Source organism: Parus major, chromosome 26 (genome assembly GCF_001522545.3).
Source record: "Parus major isolate Abel chromosome 26, Parus_major1.1, whole genome shotgun sequence".
NCBI classification, from domain to species: Eukaryota; Metazoa; Chordata; class Aves; order Passeriformes; family Paridae; genus Parus; species Parus major.
This window is the reverse complement of record NC_031795.1, coordinates 1,335,936-1,345,198: the sequence shown is the minus strand read 5'-3', so window position 1 is coordinate 1,345,198 and position 9,263 is coordinate 1,335,936.

The following is a 9,263-nucleotide window of genomic DNA, read 5'->3' as shown; positions in this document are numbered from 1 at the left end:
TATATAAGTATATAAGTATATAAGTATATAAGTATATAATATATATAATATATATAAGTATATAATATATATAAGTATATCATATATATAAATATATAAGTATATAAGTTCAGTTTGAATTGCTTGGTTTGGTATGTGAGGTGGGGTGAGAAGCTCCAGGTTTTGCTTATGTTTTAATTATACTTAATTACTGGCAAATTAAATTGTAATTTTTTTACTAAATTGTATTGATTTATACCAAATTGCTATTCAATTCACTAAACTGTATTCTTTTACTAGATTGTATTCTTTTATACCAAATTTCTATTAAATTCACTAAACTGTATTCTTTTACCAAATTGTATTCTTTTATACCAAATTTCTGTTCAATTCACTACATTGTATTCTTTTACTAAATTGTATTCTTTTATACCAAATTGCTATTCAATTCACTAAACTGTATTCATTTTTAATTAAACTGCTGTTAATTCAATAGACCTAGTTGTCTAATTTCATTCATAACACATACTTCATGTCTCTGCTGACTTTGGGCAGCAGGTTTGTTGCAGAGCCCAGGCAGCTTGGCTCGAAGCAGACAAGTGCCTGCACAAGCCTGAATTTTGGGGTAAAATAAAGGGTTTAAGGGGGTTCATGTGGGAGGAGGTTTGGGAGGTTTGCACCTTCCTCGTAGCTCAGCCAGCAGGGAAAGAAGTGGGCAATGTGTGCCCAGGAGCTCAGGATAAAGGAGGTTGTGCCCTCCAAACCATGGAGAGATAAAACACCGAGGGACAATGTGTGGACTCTCCTTTTGTTCAAATAAAGCTGCAGGACTCCTCTGTCTCCATTTAAACCTCTGGCATTTGTGGATTTTCCTGACAAGGCAGTACAGGGCTTGATTCTGTGGTGGCAGAGAATTCTCCCTGCAGAAGCAGCAACTCGACCATTCCCTGTGGATCCAAGGGAGGGCAAGGAGCTGAGCCCAGCCCCTCTCCCCCAGCCAAAATCTCAGGGTATCTCTGTCCTTCCCAAGAGACAACCCCTCAGCTAAGAGAGTAGCCAGCTGCACCCTTTCCCCCAGCTTGGCCACTTTTTTGGCTCTGAAGTACTGGCTCTTAGGCAATAGATGGAACAAAATTCCCTGAGAGAAAGAAAAAAATAAAAAGGAAAAATCCTAACCTCCAGCACTCCTGCTGCAGGTCTCTGGCAAAGGTTGCAGCCGATCTTTTGCAAGCTTCTTCCTCTCCAGATGTCAGGCAGCAGAACTTGCCTCCCAGACAGGGATCTGCTGTGGGACCAGGCTCTGTGCAGACAAGTCCTCTGCCCCAGAGGTGCTGGAAGAGCTCCTTAGAAAACAGGAAACCACTCACCCAGAAGGAGCAGTGAAACATTCCCTTATTCTTCGATGTTTGTTGTTTTAGGCTCTCCCAGCCATCCCTCTGAGCCCTGGGGCTGTTCCTCCAGGCCTTCCAGCCAGCCCAGCCCAGCCCAACCCAGCCACGAGAGATGCAGGACAGCGTGGCTTTGCAGGCCAGATGCCAAATGTGCTGCTAATGAGAGCCCAGGAGAGGATGAGGAAGCTCAGTAAAGCTTGGTGCATCACTTTACCAGTCTGCTCTCCCTTCCCTCCAGCAGAGCATCTCTGCTTCTTGCTGTGTGGATGGTAAACTGAGGCAAGGCAGGTGTGCTCCAGCTCAGAGGTGAAAACAGCTTCTGGGCAGGTCTCCAAGCCTTACAGGTGCTCCATGCCCCCAAAACCCTCCAATCATGTTGTCCAATTCAATGGACACTTCACTGGGCACTCCTGGAGAGACAAGGCTGAGCTCTGTGTCACTCTGGAAGACTCAGTGAATGGTCCCACTGACCCTGATCAAGCTGCAGAGGTTGTGGCTGAATGGACAGACAAAACTGTCAGGAGGCAAGAGTGGAGGGTGCTGATCCTGCATCCCTCTGTGACTGTGTCTTGGTTTAGGGACTCACCCCAGGACAGACTGCCTCAGCAGAAGTGCAGCAGCCTGCAGGCGAGGCTGAGCATGAACCAGCAGAGCCTCTGGCAGTCAGTGCCTGTGGGAGCTGTGCCTGTGGCCAGGATGTGTCCCAAGAAACAGCTCCTGCTGAGATGTGTGGCTGCCCACAGCAGCGCCCTGGGGAGCAGGCAGGCTCCAAATGTGCCTCAGCATGAGGAGGGTGGTGTTGGGGCTCCCTGGGGCTGGGCTGGGGGAGTAGAACCCAGAAGGAGCCCCCCAGCTGGTCCAGTGAAGAAGCAGAGCTACTTGAGCTGGGGGCTGGATACAGAAAGCAGCAGGCACTGCTGACAGTCTGAAAGATGAACTCGTGGTGTGTTTGGCTTCAGGAGCTGTGGGAGACACCAGGGAGAAGCTGAGGGGCTGCATGAGCAGGCAGTGCCAAGGGGACAGGAGCACCCCTGGGTACCACGCTGCAGCTCCCCAGGACTGCAGTGCAAAGGCCTGTCCCCATGCCATGGGACACTCAAAAGTGTCACAGCTACAGGAACGGGTGTGAAAAGCCTCAGTCCAGGGCTTGCTGCAGTGGTGATGGCATTGGTGGTGGCATTGGTGGTGGCATTGGTGGGGTGTTGGTGTTGGCACTGGCACTGGCACAGGCCAGGGCACATGGGAGAGGGACAGCAGCTGGGCAGTAAGAGGGGACAATGCCCTGCCTGTGACCTGAGCTGCCAGGCAGATCTCCTTCCTACCCTGTGACATGAAAGATGGGCAGGCTTTTTGTTTACTCCTCTGAAAAAGAAACCTTCCTCCTGAAAACAAAACCTTTTGTGTGCAAATGCAGCTGTCTGTAGATTTGTTTTTATACAGGAAACTTTGAACCAAAGGCTGGGGCTGGTTTCGTTTTGATTTGGGATTTTCAGCTCATGGTGGTATTTGGAAACTGAGACTTTTCCAAATTTGGAGGCTGGGTTTCCACATCACTGTGGAGTGTGGCAGCGGTGTCCAGGGCTTCCTGTTGCTGTCCCTGTCCTTGTCTGCAGAAAGCTTAGCCCAGATGAGAAGGGGATGGGTGCCCTTTGGGGAAAGGCAATACCTTGAGTGGCAGCTGACGTTTGTGACCCTCCTTTGTGGGACTGGCAAGGGTTGGGTGCAGAACTCCACCTGCAGGAACCCACTGCTGCCATGCAGGGCTAAGCTGGGCTCATCCTGCCAAGGAGATGGGGGCTGTGAGGTCCAGACCTTGCCCACAGCTGGGACTGGAGGAGACAGGAGAGCTCACACTCAGTGCCATGGCTACTGCACCTCCAGCTGCCACATCCACCAAGACGGGAGGAGAAGTGCCTTGGGATATGCTTCCAGCTCCTCCAAACCCACCAGCAAGCCCCTTCTCCTTGTCCCCAGGGACCAGCTGCCCCCTGTTCACCAGGGTGAGGATAATGCCATTCTGGACAAGTTCTTGGAATGCTCTGCACCTCCTGAGCCAATGCAGCTGCTCTCCATCCCCCTGATGAGGGACTGAGGGGTCAGGATGCCTTCACTCCAGGGTGGTGCCTGGGCTGATGGGGCTCCGGGCAGCAAAGCCTTTGGCAACCACAACCCACACACACCTTCAGGGCTGGATGCCTGTCCTGACTTCATCACTGTCCCGGGGCTCTCCCCGTTCCTCTTTGCAGCAGCAGCACAAGGGGATGCTCAGCAGGACCAAGGGTCCCCAGCTGAAACCACAGCACGTGGGACAAACTCTGGCAAGGTGCAGGAAGGAGCGAGCCGTGCTCAACCTGCAGTGTTGGCACACAGCTCCTGCCCCTGGAGAGCAGACCCTTGCCCTCAGGGGGCCACAGGAGACATCCCTGTCCGGCTGATCCCTCCTCCCCAGCATCCTGCAGCCGGGAGCTGGGCGAGCCCAGGCGGGCCTTCCCACCGGTCCAGCCCAGACTTGAACGTCAGGGCTGTGCACAAGCGGAGTGAACGGGTGAGTGTGAGCGTGCCAAGGCGACACCGCACACGCCAGGGCGCAGGAACGGGCTGTGCACCACTCCAGGGACACCCAGCAGGTAAGGCACGGCTCCCACTCCTTGTCCCTCTCCCTTTTACCCAGACACCTGGTGAAAACCGGGATGTGCGCAGTGGGAAAAGGATGGTGGAGCCACCCTGGCACGGTGCCGGCAAACCTGAGTTCACAGCGCCGGGGGGGCAGCAGGGGATGGGCAGCTCAGGAGCAGAGCCTGGCACTCGGTGGCTGTGCCAGGGCAGGGGGGATCTCGGGCTCCTCGCCATGGAGCGGCACAAGCGGGCATTGGGATTTGCTTCACGGTTATTTCTTGGCTCTGTGTGCATCATCCCCGCAGCACCGGCTGCCCTTGCTGCCAGCCCGTGCTGGCACTGCCTCGCAGGGTGGGAGCGGAGCCCCCACAGGCTGTTGGTGACAGGGTGGGTGATTTTGGAGCCGGCTGCTGCCCCAGCACTGCTTGCAGTAGATCTGGAGCCGGCACTATCCAGGCTGCTCTCAGGCCTCCCCGGTGAGCGCTGTTGTCTGGCCAGGGGAAGGGGAGCCTGCCGAGCCCGAGGGGCGGCACCCAGGGCCCGGGGGTGCAGAGCAGGTCTGCCCGGCTCTGCCGGCTTTGGGCGTGCTCTGAGTCACCGCAGCCCTGCGCTCCCAGCTCTGCCAGGCGCCTGCTGCTCACCCGCAGGCATCATCCCGGCCTCAGCAGCGGAGAGCATCACCCAGGTGACGGTGACAGAGTCATTCCTGCCACAGCAGGACAGCGTGGCTGGGCCCTGCCCTGCAGAGGGGTGATGTTCCCCGCTGCCTGCCTGCCCTCCCGCCTCTGTGAAATGGGAAGAGCTCCAAGGAATCAGAGCGTGGGTCAGGAGGCGGCAGCGGCGCTGGCAGGGCTCCATGTGGGAATGATTAAACACTTGCCAGGGGTTGGAGAAGGAGCATCCCAGTGCTCCAGGGTTTAGGGCTGGAGAACCATGGCGTGTGAACCTTGCAAAGCGAGAGGTCCCATTGGCACCTGCATCCTCTGCAGGTTCTGCCCTGGGAGCAGCCTGTTCCTCCTGTTCCTCCCCCACAGCCCTGGGCAGCACTCAGCACCTCAGAGTGGCAGAGGGGAGAAATTGTGGCCTGGGGCAGTTCACAGTGCTGGTGGCACTGAGAGAGACTGAGGAACAGGGACCAGAGGGTTGGTGTTGGCCTGAGGCAGGATAGGAGCCCCAGAGGATAGGACCCCATGTCATGGGGTCCCTGGGCATATGTTGTTGTAGGGTGCCAGGCTGGATGCACAGAATCCTGCCCAGGGAGAAATGGCAGAGCTCCCACAGAGGCATCAGGGCTGCATGTCCAGACAATGGTAGAGGCTCCTCTGTGCAGTGCCAGCATTGCCCACAGCACCAGGCCATGGCTGTGCTCTCTGAGTGACAGCTTGAGTCCCTGTGAGGGTGTCCTCAGCCACGTGCTGTTCCCTGGCAGGGGCCCTGCAAGGCTCTGCCTGTGCCCAGCCTTGAGAGCATCACCTGCCACTGTCACCTCACACAACTGGGACCCTTGGGAGATGCAGGCACTCTGTCCACCCTGCCCATCCTCACCCCAGCAGGGCCAGGGAGGCCTTGACTCCCTCTAGGTGTGCAGGACCACGCTCGGGTCTAGGAGATGCCTTAGCAGGGACGAACGCAATGCTGTCAGCTCCATGCCCAGGGCACCTGGAGAGCAGGCCAGTGCATGGAGCACAAAGTGGCTGGACCCTGCTCTGGGGTTGGGAGGACAGCCCAGAGCCTTTTCCAGGCACGGCTTTGAGCTGCAGTGTGGCTGTTGTCCCTCAGCTCAGCACGAGCAAGACCTGACACACAGTGACGGGCGCGCTGTCGGGGTCCCCTTTGCCATCTCTGCTGATCCCCTGGAGCACAGGCCCTGGGCAGTGCCAGCTGGGGCTGTGCCCCTGCCAGAGGCGGTGTTTTGGCTGCAGAGCCCCAGTCCCCTGCAGCCCTGGCCGAGCTGTGTGTCCCCATCCCCCTGTGCCTTGCGGTAGCGTTCACTGCTTTGCGGAAAATGTGATGACTCGGCAGCCCCTGAGTTTCCAGGCCTGCTTCCAGCTGCTGGGTGGAGAAACTTCTGCAGTTGTCTTTAGGTTTGGCACAGCTGAAGGGCTCACGCTCAGGGGGACTGGAGGGGAGATCTGCTACCCCCAGCTGAATGAGGGGATACCAGATCTCTGTGTGTCCCTCCTGAGGTGGCACGGTATCGCTGAGGTGGCCGTGGGGAAGGCAGCACTGGCACAGGATGAGCAGCTTCTGTCCCTTGTGGAGGCTGCTGAGCCCTGTGGCGCCAGGGATGGGGCCTGGGCTTGGCTCCCAGCAGTGCTTTGGGCTGTTTCCACTGCAGCCACAGCCCAAACTCCCTGAGCTGAGGGAGCACAGCCGCTGGGACCCAAGGTTAAATAAGCGGGGCCCCGTGGCAGGGGGTGACAGCTTGCTGTGCCACCAGGACATGCAGAGGCTGCAAAAGCTGCTGGGATGTCTCCTGGTCCATGCTCAGAGGCCAATCCCACCCTAGTGGGCAGCAAGGCATCCCCCAAACCCATCCTGATGCCGAGTGAGGTTACCTGTCCTCCTGGTTCGGGGGGTGTGGGGCAGTGGCACAGCATGGCAGCAAGATCCCAGGGAACACTGTGCTCCAGAAATCCCTGCTTGGCTGCCCAGCCCAGGGACCAGAGCAGGCAGAACAGGCCCTTTGCTCATTGGGCAAGCCAGTGTCCAGAGCCAGTGCCTCAGAGGGCCACAGCAGCAGAGGCTGTGGCTGGAAGTGGGGATGACAGGTGCAGTCAGCAGGCACAGACTCGGATTCTCTCCAGCTGGGACAACCCAGCTGGAGTATCCCAGGACTCCAGGGGCTGGGTTTGTCCTCTTGTTGGTCTGGAGCTGCACTTTGGTATGCTTTGGAGCTGCAGGACTTGGCTCTAGCCTGGGAAAACCTCTTGTCCCTGCCACCACTGCAGGGGACACTGCCTTTGACACTGGGGCATGCATCATCTTTTTCCAGGGGTTTCCTTCAAAATCAAGTGGCCTTCCTGTCCCATGTCCCTGAATCAGAATTCTCAGTCCAGCAAGATCCTCCCTCCTCGTCTCCAGCCCCTGCTTCATCAGCTGGGGGCTCCTCCATCAGCTCTTCCATCACCTGCAACACCAGGGACACCACAGTCCCCAGCACTGCTTGCTCACCTCTATCCCAGCCACCCTGCAGGTGACCCTCCAGGCTGCTCATGGCAGCCAACAACCCTGGGCTCCCCATCCACAGTGTGGTCACCTGTGCTGGCAGCCTGCACCCCACAATGGACCTGTGTGGGGACATCCACTGAAAGCCCCTTTGTATTTTGGGGACCAGCCAGCTGTAACCTCCTTGATGCTGCCCTGGGCCCCCAGGTAAACCTGGCAAACCCTCACTGCAGTGAGGAGCTCCAGCCTCCTCCCAGCTGGCTCCAGTGGCCCAGCTCTGGAAAGGGGCCTTTAAAAACAGTCCCTAGCCCACTGGAGATGGCAACAATCAGGCCCAAATCTCCCCCTGTCTCATTTCTGGGAGGTGCTTCATCCCAGGGGCTGGAGGACCTCACCCTCTATACCTGTGAGCACTCACCTGCACTCAGGTCAGTAGGGGGTGGCCAGCTGCCCATCAAGCTGGTGTCCAAGCAGGGATGGGTACCCCCAGAGCTGGCAGTGGCACTGGTTGATGGGTTAACCCCAGGTGCTGGTGGATCTCAGTCCCAAATGCTTATCAGGGGATCTCTAAGAGCCACAGCTGTTACCCTGGGCATCCATCACTTGAGCAGATGCACCTACAGCATTTTTGGCATTCAGCCCTTGGAGCTGTGGGCACTAAAGGTTAAAAATCTTGTCTGTGCTGGAGCCAAGGCATTGCCTTCTGCTCCCACCCTGATCTCTGTGTCCAGGGTGTAGGGGAAGGGTAGGTCTGGAGACAGTGACACAAAGAGGCTCTGGTGGTAGAGCTGTACCTTTCTGCTGGGGGAACATCTGAGTCCCAGGCAGAAGGGACAAACAAGCCCTCACTGCTGGGCTGAGCTGCAGGGCCAGAGCCCCTTTATCCTCAGCCTACTCTAGGCAGGGAGCTCTGCAGAGACGTGACTGTGACCACGGACCTGGACTCCTGGCACCAGTCCCATTTGGCCAGGACCTGGGAAATTAACTGTTGCCCATGCAAAGGAAAGGGGATTTATGTTCACTGTCCCCGTTCCCAGCTGGCTCCTTCAGCCTGGGGGCTGTCAGAAGGGTTGGGGTATGGACCTGGGCTTGGACTTGGGTCCTAGTCCAGGTCCCTTGTGTTCCCCTCTTGTCTCAATTGCATGCAAGAGCCGGAGCTTTCCCGTGTCTTTGTGCAGATACTGGGATTGTTCTGTGTCACAGGTCCCACCTGACAAACTTCTGAGTCTTTTGTCGAGGGATTCTGGTGTTCCAGAAGAGAGGTGGGGGGGGATGTGGCTCACAGTAATGAGCACAACTCGAACAGCCCCCATAGGTGGCCGTGCTGGCCACTGGGATGGGCTCCCACGGCCACAAAGGCTGTTCTGGCTTCCGGACTGATGCACCACTGAACCTCTTCCAGCACTGTCCCAGATCCCCAGCGCTGATGTGAAGCCAATGGCATCTCTGCTGTGAATGGGAGCTGGCACCGTGCCACTGTGCATTGCCCAGGCACGGCAGAGCCCCGCAGAGCCGGCCCTGCAGGCAGCCGGGGGCACAGCCCGACCGGGGGCACAGCCCGACCCCCGGGACACAGCCCGACCCCCGGGACACAGCCCGACCCCCGGGACACAGCCCGATCCTGGGGGCACAGCCTGACCCGGGGCACAGCCCGACCCCCGGGGCACAGCCCGACCCCCGGGACACAGCCCGACCCCCGGGACACAGCCCGATCCTGGGGGCACAGCCTGACCGGGGGCACAGCCCGACCCCCCGGGGCAGCCCCTCTCACCCGGCCACTGCTCGTTTCACCCCCCTCGGATGGGCAAAGCGTGCTTTGGGCACCTCCGAGCCCACGAGATGCCACTTGCAGGAGCCCCTTGGAGTGTGCACTTCCCCCGCAGCAGCCTGCGGACCCCGTGCCTGGGGCACGGCACAGAAACCCCAAATCCGCGGGGTACCCAAACCCCCGCTCGCCAGCAGCACCTGCGCAGGGATTAAAGCACACAGAGCTGAAGGTGCGGCACGGAGAGAGCCGAGCGTGCACAGCACTCATGGGCCACACTCGTGCCCTGGCTCCCTCCGGCATCCCAGCTCCCTCCAGTATCCCAGTTCTCTCCAGTATCCCAG